The following is an 11,545-nucleotide window of genomic DNA, read 5'->3' as shown; positions in this document are numbered from 1 at the left end:
TGTGTGGAAGTGTTGGAGTGGAAATGTCTCTCTATATTAAGCCAATGTGTATGGTCCACTCTCTGTTTGCTCGTACATTTTTGAGCATAGGTTTGTGCGTTACGCTCACTCTGTGTGGTTGCAGTAGTCTATATGAGGTAGTGCGCATGCATAATGGGGCACCATCTTGAATTTCATAGCATTGGCAGATAAGGATATCCCCTCCTGTCTCTTTCCATCTCTGGCAGGCTGGTGACAGCGGCAGGCAGCAACAGTACTTTCACATTGTCATTCCTGGGAGGACCATATACTCATATATATATATATATTCAAAGACTTCCTGTGAAAACTTCATCTACAAACAATACCTGACACAAATTGTCACACATTACCCTCAACTTTATAACTCACACAACTCATCTCGACAAACAACATCATGACTCGGTCTGCAGTTAAAAGACACAAACAGTAGTTGCCTGGGAGCAGGTTTATAAAGTAACAGGATGTTGGATCATTGGGATTTGTGTTACACTCGCTTGTAAACTGTTGTCATTCTGCATGTGTGTGAAACGCCATTGCTGCGTGCACGCTGGGAGCAGTGACACCTGACACTGAAAACATACCCTCTGGGCCGAGCGCTGGTTGGAAGTCCCTACTCTGTCACAGCGGTGTAATGTGCAGTGTCAGATATATATTACACTGGAGAGATAAAGCTGCGTTCCAGAGAAGGGTAACACCTTTATCAGAGGCATCGGATCACCTTGTAACTTGTTAATTGACAAAAAACTATTTTTTTATTGAAATACATTTTAATAATTCATAAAACAACGTGATTTTTTTTCCCCTCAGATGACTAAAATACACTTCTGTTACATTCTCTCTTATCAGGTACATGAGGACTAATATACACAGTCAGAAACGTGACATTTGATTTGCATTCTATATGTCTTTTTCAGTTTTTTTTTATTCAAGCAAGTTGAAATATAAGCAAACCATTTATATATATTTATACACATATACATATACAGACATACGTAAATACAAGGAATGAATGCTGAACTTGAATAATATTCCAAAAAGTCCTATTTGTAATGTATTGGGCTTTGTGTTGTTTCAGACTCTGTGTTAGTTTGCTCCTTCCTATTTTATATTGATAATGTCTGACTGTGTTTTAGTTCCTGTCTGGTATTATGTTCTGCCGTGTCAAAGGTCACCTACACAGGCAGTTAAAGGCATCATCATACGGTTGATTGACAAAACATATTTGAATACTGGCACTGTATACAATCCATAAATTAACCAATATCAATCTTTGTGGTAAACTGTTTGGATTGTTGCAGTTTATGCATCTTTTTTATAATTAAGCCAACCAACACCTTGATTCCAGTCCGGATTACTTATGCAGTGACATGAAGTTGCGTTACTGAGTTCTCAATGACAGTTCACGATGTCGCCACTAAGTGGTAGCATGGATTAACAAGAGACAAAGCACGAAAATCCGGTTCAGCTCACATCTTTATTCCCTTTGTAGATTGTCTGCAGTATTCCTCTAAGAATACTGCAGACAAATACTGAGAACAATTTCTCCTAAAGCTTCAATAACCTCACATGTTCAAGATATTTGAGGAGATAAGTATGAGGGGCAATTTGCTGAGTGTGTGTGTGTGTGTGTGTGTGTGTGTGTGTGTGTGTGTGTGTGTGTGTGTGTGTGTGTGTGTTTGTGCGCGCGTGTGTGTGTGCATGTGCTATCAGGTACACTTAGTCTCTGTGGTATCAGCAGCATGGTGGTCTGTTTGGATGATCTGTGTCTAACAGTTCTTTAAGTCCTGGTCTCCTTTAAGTTTATAGTAACATGATCCATGTTATAGTTCTGATAGATTCCTTTATCCTGCAATTCAGAGGTGGAAAGACCCTGGAGGTTATGGAAATCTGGTTTCCAGTCACTCATGGTTTATTTTCAACACATATTAACTCTAATGAAAACCAGGAAGGACTCCGGTGGCGTTCCCATATGTTACCCACTACATCCTACATTTACTGTGTCTTTGTGTGTACAATATATGGTGTTCTTTGGCTTCAGATTATCATGGCTGTTCTTGCCCTGGCATTTTCAGCACCTCATTAACACCTTTACGCATACATGGTGTGCACACCTGCACACACACTTATACTGTATAAATATATATATACACAGTACGAACGCACACTCAACAGAAGGCATTCTTTGCAAGCAGAGCCGCTGAGCTATCGGGATCAGCACTGTGTAAAGAGAGGCATTAGTGACATCATCTTCACAAGCACAGCATCAAAGCAAGACAAACGCCAGCTGGTGTGACAATAGTTTATTACCATCAAACTCTAAATACCTGGGAGCTGCTAATTGTTCAGTCTTGTCACAAGGGGTCCTACTTCAAGCACAACCCCTTGTGACAAGACGAGACGTAACCAAACACAAAAGTAACATTAGCTTAGACCTACAAAAAAAAAAAAAGGGGAAAAAAACTTAGTTTCCATCCATTTTCTATACTGCTTATCCATTAAGGGTCGCCGGGTTGCTGGAGCCTATCCCAGCTGACACTGGGCGAGGGGAGGAGTTCACCCTGGATGGGTCACCAGTCTGTAGCAGGGCCATCAGGAGCAATCAGGGGTTCAGTATCTCGCTCAAGGATACTTGGACATGGTCACCGGGGGAAGTGGGGATCCAACCAGCAACCCTTAGGTTGCTAGATGGCCACTCTACCTGCGAGCCATTCCACCCCTCAATAATATTAGCTTAGAACAAAAAAACCCCCAAAACTCTATAATATCATTAGCTTAGAACTGAGAACCAACACCAGCTGTAACATTTGCATAAAACTAAGAACAAACCGCAAGAAAAGGTTAGCGAGGAACAAACACAAACTGTACCATTAGCTTAGAACGAAAGACAAATATCAAAATATAATGTTAGGCTGGAACTAAGAACAAATACCAAAATTCAACAGTGGCCTAGAACCACCAACAAGCACCAAAAGATAATGGTAGCTTAGAACTAAGAGGAAACACCAAAAGCCAAAGGAGGAGGGTGATGCTTGATTGTTTGGAATGCACCCTTACTGAATGTTCATATTTCTGCAGACTTCTGCAAACTTTCACATGAAGTTAAGGAATCCGATCACTGAAACCACTTTCGGAGGTGGTAGTAGAGTACAGCCAATGTGTGCAACCAACAAAATGAATAATAAAATAAATACACATACAGAGGATGTCATCCATAGCATTGAGATAAAACCTGCTTTAAGTCCAGAAATTCCAGTCTTGCCCACATTTGACCATATTCTTTCAGGACTGTGTACAAGTGCATCTTGGGCCGCATTGTTTAAATACATTTTGAAATCGTTCATTTATGTTACATTTGCTATTAGTGCTATCTGCTGCAGTCAGAAACTAACAGTGACACTTGGGCCGGGCTTTGCGCTGTTTTGCAGAGAGGGCTGTAGCACCACCTCTGGAGTCTGGACCAAAGGGACGGAAGCCCAAGTCTGGACACAAATTGGACTGCTGTAGATGAGGATATCCCAACTGAAGGGACACCATAAATGGCCATGCAAATGCATTTAGAGCTGGACCATTGGAAACCCTTATTTACAGAGGAGAGGCTTGCTGGTGAGTCAGGGGCAGCTGGTGCTTCCCAGATAAGGCCTGGTGCAGGCATCCAGGGACAGAGGTTGAAGGCCAGCTGGTGGGTTGGTAGCGGGCTGGCTGTCTGGTGGCTAGCAGTCTTTAAGGCCTGGTGGCAGTGCTCAAAAAGACTTATCTGAGCTTGTGTTGGAATTGGATTGACAGGCAGTACACTGGGAGATGTGGATGCTTTGCTGGCTGGTGACTGGACACCAAGGGTTGAGGCTAAACACTAGCATGCTTTTGGCTAATTAGACAAGGAAAATTTGTGCCAGACCAAAAGGTCCAGCAGTACAAAGGTGTCCCTCAAACTGTTCATCAGAATGTCCACAGCATAATTACACTGTTTTTGAACAACTGCCAGGTCCATTGTTGGTCAGATCCTTCCTTCTTTCAATTTTTATGGAGGAAGCAACTCAAATGCAAATAACAAGCAGGTACTCAAGTTGGAGATTTATTGTGAAAAAAAAGCAGAAGAATAGAAGACTAGAAATAAGAAACAGAATAGAAACAGTAGAAGAAAGAAAGACATGACTGTGAACTACTCACACAACAAGAGACATATGGAAGATGGAGGGACATGCACGGGGCTGGACTCGGACGACAACAAAAATTTGGCCTATACTGGCCCTCCACAATCAATCACACACCACCCATCGTTGCAATCCTCTGAATAAATTTCTATGTATGAACTGTATACCATCCGTGTCACTCCCCAGGCACCATCTGCTCGAAGGACCTGGCTTCCAACTGCAGTTCTTTTTTTTACAGATTTTTTTAATGAAGGAGGCACTGAGCCTAAGGCCAGGGGGTGGTTTTATAGATGTGACTGGGCCTGGCGGCCCAGCGTCCCTGACACTGCCAACATAACATAACATAACCAATTGCTCTGGGAAGAGTTACCTGTTTTAAAAGAGCCAGCCCAGACAAAAAAAAAACAACCACAAAACAACAAACCCGCAAAACCACAAAATGCTATTGTGTTGGCCCCAAAGGCAAGTCGGCCCAGAAAGTGCCTGGTCTGCCACATGGCCTGGACGTACAAAGACAAGGACTGACTGACGATACACAGCTGAGCATAACAGACAGGAAGTGAAAAATAAAATAGGTAATACATCAAAAACATATGAACTGCCTTTAGGAATCCAGGAAAAAAAACAGAATTGATATGTACATTATTTGATATATTCATATTAATGCTTAACATGATTCCAGAACCAACAAACAAACAAACAGTCTAAAATGAAAATCAGTTCAGGCAGGACTGAGCCAACCATAGTTAGCACCACCCCTCGCTCCACAGCTCCTCCCTTTCAACCAAATATGGTAACTTCCAGCCCCAAAAAAACAGCTAGTTAAAATGCAAAAGTGAAGGTTTGAGGACACGAACCAATGCTTGATGTCGTGCTTGCTAAATCCACTTATTTGATAGCGACAATGGCATTGTCCTGTCATTCAGGGTAGAGCAGCATAAGCTGCCACTGACAGAGTAGCTTTGGTACTTGTGTGACGATAAGCACAGTGGTTGATAGATAGCCATGTGTTTCCAGAGTCTCTGGTGCACGTGGTGGAAACTATCATGGAAACTTGTAATACAGCTATAAATAAAGGTCCCAGCCCCCCTGTTGCTGGTCACTCTATCAGGACAGACCTGAAGTCATTCAGTCCGTCTGTAGGCGGAGTGTGTTTCTGTCTTGGCTGACTACTTTTCTGTCTACTTGAAACGACAAGTGTGTTTGCACTGTTAAAAATGTCGACTGATGAATCTGCTGTCTGTAGATTGACACCATCTTTATAGTAAAACACAACATCCTTCAAAGAGTAACCTAAGTTGACACTAAAAAGATTTGTGAGTCTCCTGAAAGGCTTGTTCTAATCGTACCTCTAGTTTACCTTGGGACACCTGTTGCTGATCACAACAGCTGTTGTGGGTCGTGTGATACTCTCACTTCACTTTATCTCCTCTGTACACACACACGCACACACACGCACGCACACACACACACACACACACACACACACACTTGTATCCTTATCAAGTTGCTCGTGCTAGCGATTATTTTATGGTGTGACAAGTTTGAGGAGCCAAATTTTAAATAATGTGGTATGATCTGAATAGCCTGCAGGCTACTGTAGGTTTTAATACAAGTTAGGGCCTCCAGCCTTCAAATTCTCCACTAGATGGCACTAAATCCTACATACCAGATATTGGAGAGGGTGGTTGGTTGGTTGGTGACAAAATCTTTAGCTCAGTGAGTTTAAAATTAAAATGGAGGAATACATCAAATGTCTTTGTGGACAGGTGTTTTATATTCAAGAACAGGAGGGCTAATCTGCTCATGCAAACAATAATCAAACAAAACTATAAATTCATATTAATGTTGTAAAAACTGTCAGTCCAGCAATGTGGTATGAAACACATTTCGATTTATTTTAATGTGTATGAGCTTGTTATGTTTCAGTGTATATTACCCTCCTGCACTGCTGACCCCACCCCGGAAGAGCAGATTTCCAGTCTGCTTCGCCCCATCCAACTTGAGGCTGTTGTGAACGGTTTATCTGAATGGTCCTGGAACGTGATGGGGTTTACAGACATGATTTTATTCTGACTAGAGAGTTGATTTGTAAGCCGTCTTTCATCTGATGTGCCTCTGCAGAGAACAGCTGCGCGCACACGCCCTTCCAATCTCGTGACGGGTTGACAGGTTGTGATGACGGATGGGTTGAAATTGTATGTAACGTGTGGATTGTACGTGTAGATTGTTTCATAAACACTGTCAACATAATGTCAGACAAAACCTATGGATGAGAGTTATGTATGTTATAGTTTGAGGGCTGTAGAAATTATGGGAGTATCACAAAAAAATAAAATAAAATAAAACAGGCAGGAGCAGGGAAAAACGGCCTTGAAATACAAGATAAACCTGTGAAAATGCTGATATACTTGACCCTGTGTGCTTGTCTGTGGGTAAATTCAGCATGGACCGTGTGTGTGTGTGTGTGTGTGTGTGTGTGTGTGTGTGTGTGTGTGTGTGTGTGTGAGCTTTCACCGGGGGAGCTGAGGTGTGCCATCTGTTGATCTGCTGCAATGGAGCGTGGACGCTGGTCGAGGGACACGTTACATAATCACACTGAACTTCATAGCATGATGGATGACTGGCGCTCCTTACAGTTGTTACGCATGCCGACAGCCTTACTCAAGGAAATGATATCATCACGCACTCATTCCACCATTCGAGCTGTCACATTAGACGGCGTATAATGTGGTAAATAAGAATATATGTGGTATACATACTCATTCACTGTGTCTTGTAGATCCTGAGGACTGTTCTATTCATTCACAGGATATAGATTTGGATATTATATCATATATAGCATGTTATTATAGATAATTATTTTGAGGCAAAAACATAACTTGTTCCCACAACGTAGTCATTAGGAGTCCAAAAATATAACTTGTTCCCTCAATTGAACTATTCTGAAGCCATGAGATATAACCTTTCCCCTTAATTTAGTTATTTTAGCTACATGTAACCTTTTTAAAAAATGTATTCATTATGAGTATTCATTATGAGGCCACAAAATAAAACTTAAGTTATTTTGAGGACACAAGTTAGAACTTGTTCCCACGATTTAGTTATATTGTTGAACAAGTTATATCTTGTGGCTTCCCTAGCCGTCTTTTTTTTTTCTTTGTTTCCCCTCCCAGATATTTTTCCTCTGTTTGGCCACTCATCTCTGTAATTTCTGTTAAAAAAAGAGCAGAATGAATGGTACTGAATGAAGCATAAATGAGAAGGACAAAAGATCAAAAATAAATTATTTTATGGCTCTTCCAGGGTGGGTAGAAATATTCATCCCTCCCTTGAGCTCAGGCTTTTTTTCTTCTTCTCTGAACAGACGTATCACACATGAAGAACAACCGGGACAAACGTGAGGTTAAATTACATCTCCAATCAATCAAAAATAAGATGTTATGGACATGACAGTTACAAATTATAAAATTCATTTAAAAAGTCTTTGAGTCTGAACGAGCAAATAATGAAATTACAATTGCCAATCAAGGTCTTCGCCAACATGCAGGAGGCTCAGATGATGTGGCGAATCAGTCTGAAGCAGTTGGGTTCAAGCGGTGGGGTCAAAGAGTCCTGTGCTCGGAATTTGGGGAACTTGTGTAAGTGTCTGAGGGTCATAAGGTGCCCAGTGCAGCAGCATCAGGGGCAGCAGCAGGGGGCTCAAAGTGTTGGGGTCAGCTAGGCTGCGTGAAAGGGTGAAACCAACGTGTCCTGCATGCAGGGAAGCTGCCAGTTATAGGGTAGTTTATCAGGACAACATGCACGCACACACACTCGTGCGTACACACGCACACACACTCGTGCGTACACACACACACACACACACACACACACACACACACACACTACTGGTTGACCCTGCTTTCTTGTACTCATCAATGTGTCTTCCATGGTTCTACCTTTTTTTTAAAAATTTCTTCTGCCTTGTTCGGCTTGTTTTTCTGTGGGTAGATGAAACAGCAGCTGGTGAGCTGTTCATTTTTTCTCTAAATATCTAATAAATACCAGGGAACTGGAGCTGTTAAAATTTATGATTTGTAATTATTGATTACAATCAATTATGAACTCAGTCCAGGTTCTTCATTTTTGGGGTTCCCTAATGGGAGAATAGGCGACCAAATACCTGGTGTCTTGCCTAATACCTTCACAAGCCTCTCTCCCATTTACTGTAGACTTCTTTATCTTAACTATTGAAAACATTTCATGTTTGACACTTACAATCAAATCCTGACGATATACAATACTGACCCAGCCTTATGTTAGAGCATAAGGTCATGCTCGATCTACTACTTGTGTGATTTACTTCTACTTTCAGTGGCTGTAAATCTCAACCAGTTGCTAACTCGCTGCACAGGTGCAAGGATACTAGCTCACATGTCACCCAAGGGACATTATTACTACCACTGCTGTTGACACTGCCACTCTCACAACCTAGTAGACTGAACTATTGGTGACCGTGTGGGTGAGGAAGCGTCTGGCCGCCAGTAGATTCCAAAGGGAAGACGCAGTTTTTGTGGGCTAGCTGGGAAGTTAGCATCAGCATGGGATCCCTCGACCAAAAGCCAGTAGGATTATTTCACTGGTTTATGGATGATTGCAGAAAAGTTTCTTTTGCATTTGCAGGATAAATGCAATTGTTAGAAATGTAAAATATAAAACAAATTCACGAGTGTGTTATTTACTGAAGTATTTTGTGCTGTGGAACTTTGAAATATTTTCAGCTAGTGTTAACCACAGACCATAGTTCATTTAGATTCAAAACAAATCAAGGAACACACTAATATTTAGACACTGGAACCATGGGTTCAACAATGAAGTTTGGAAGTTTGATGATATACAATAATAGCTTGATTTTATAAAATCAAAACATGGGTAAAATGCATTCCTTCTTCTCATCAGGTACTTTTTCTTTTTAATCGCATTAGAAAAGGTTGAAACTACAAAATTCCAATTTTTTTTTAACACTCACTTGAGGTGAGTTTGCCTTTTTTCTAAATAAAAGTAAATGTGTAAAAGAGGAGATAGAAACCACGAATTCCAAAATGTGTGTCAAGTCGCCAAAAGTGCCATCTATAGCCACAACACTTATTTATTCTCTCCAAAAGCCTCTTCTGTTAAAAAAAATCGATTGCACTTTCGTATGTTAAGAATGAGGGGCAAATGAAAGGCGACTGTATTAGCGCTCGCTAAGGATAGACAGACGTTTCCACTGGTGCAGACCTGTGACGCAGACATTGTCCACACAATTTTGTCTGTGGAACACAGGGCTGTGTCTGAGTTTGAAATGTCTCATTCTGCTGCCCAGCCTCACCACCATGTTGCCAACGGCATCAGGCACAGCAGCCTGAGACACAGACCATACGTTTCCCCAGAGCTGCACGTGCCAGTGTGGACCTGAATGTGTCCAGTCTCTCCGCTGGCTGAAAAGAATCCAACGACAGACACGACATTTTCCCTGTTCACCCCCTCCCTTGTAGCCATGTGGTGGGCCAGGCGGCACCGCGCTCATACATATTCCTTTACCGTGTACGAAAATGCCAAACCTTAAATAGTTCCTGTGTTTAAGAAAAAAGGGCAATGTGAAAATAAATGAGGGATATTTTGCCTTATTCGTTACATTTTTTTTTCCCGGCACAATTTATGTCAGCGGCGTAATTATTTTTAAACTTTATAGACTTTGATGTTACAAAAGGTAGCCCATAGGGATCGGGATGAAAAAGGTAAAATAGTATCTAAGCTTTGCTTGTGGCCCAAACAAAAAAGAGTAGGAACAAATATCGACATGATAGAATTACCCCTTATTACCATATTATAAGCTGTAAACCTGAAAATGAGGGGAACGAAAGTCTTGTTGGTGCAGCTGTGGTTGCAGAAATATCTGCAGAAAGAAACCGGAGCCCGGTGCATCATGTGACATCATCCAGCACTCCAGGCCTAGCAGCACAGCTATGAGACGAGCCTACTTGGAGATATTTGAGGGACCCCAAAAGAGCCTGAACACTGAGTGTGCGCTATTCTGGTGGGATAAAAAGGTACTATGAGTTCTTTCAGACATGATGGTTCCTGGCTGTGACAGGCTTGGTAAGTGAAGATATTCTGGATTTTACAGAGAGCCAGTGAGGAGAAGTTAACACCAGAGAAATACGATCCATTTTATTAGTTCCTGCCAGCACTCACGCAGCAGCATTCTGGAGAGACTTGCCGGAGCAGCCTGTTAGGGTTAGAGTTTGTTTTAGTACATATCCTGATCAAATACAACTCATGAGGTTTCTTACGGCAGTACTGGAGTCCAAATCATGATCTAGAGTGACTACAGCTTTAGATAAAGTTTTTCTGAGCACCGCATACAAAAAGTTCTGTCAAATGTAGAGTATAAATAAATAGAATTCTACTCTCTGGCATGTACTCTTCCCATTTTCTGTCCAACTCCCAAATAGTTTGGGTCGAAAGTGAAAAGTCAGAGAGAAAACTTGGTCATCACAGCAAAAGACAAAAAAAAACACACACACACTCACACACACACACAGGGAAATCAAGGGTATTGAGGCATACAAAAATATGTTTATGAGGCTTTTCTACCTTCGCAGCATTCACAGCGTTGGCTCTTCCACTCATTTGAACACTGATGTTGGTGACTAATTGGGGCTTTGAGCAAGGACACAGTCGCTAGGTAAGCAGGAATTGAACCTGTGATCCTCTGATTGCTAGATGGCCACTCCTTCCTCCTGAGCACTAAATAGTTCAGTTGACAGGAGACGTCAAGAGTTCAGAGGATAAGGACCTGACAACCATCAACAGACAGTTACACACAATTACTGTGTAGTGTGTGCCTACTTTGTTCTAAACACACACACACACACACACACACACACACACACACACACACACACACACACACACACGTCATGTATTTCAAACATCAATATTTTATCACCCCCCTCAACAATTGATTATTGCAGCTTGTTTATGTCCAGGAAGACATATTGTTTGTGTGACCACAAGATACAACTTGTTCCCTACATTTAGTTATTTTGTGGCCACAGCTTGTTCCCTCAATTTACTTAATCCATCAATCCATCCATCCATCCATACAAGGCCGAGGCTCGAACTTTCTTGCTGTGAGGCAACAGTGCTTACCACTGCACCGACGTGCCACCCAATTAACTTGATTCACGGCAACAAATTGTAACAAAAACAAAAAAATTGTGGCCACAAGATCATGACATAACTTATTCCCACAAACTAACTAAATTGTGGGAACAAGTTATATGCTGGAAACTTCAAAAATAAGTGCATCGCTGGAACAGGCGGGAGCTCGTGGCCTCAAAATG

The sequence above is a fragment of the Aulostomus chinensis genome, chromosome 9, assembly GCF_037954235.1.
Source record: "Aulostomus chinensis isolate RoL2024-O1b breed Wild chromosome 9, RoL_Achi_v1.0, whole genome shotgun sequence".
Lineage (NCBI taxonomy): Eukaryota > Metazoa > Chordata > Actinopteri > Syngnathiformes > Aulostomidae > Aulostomus > Aulostomus chinensis.
The sequence above is the reverse complement of the archived record's forward strand: the minus strand, read 5'-3'. Positions refer to the sequence as shown.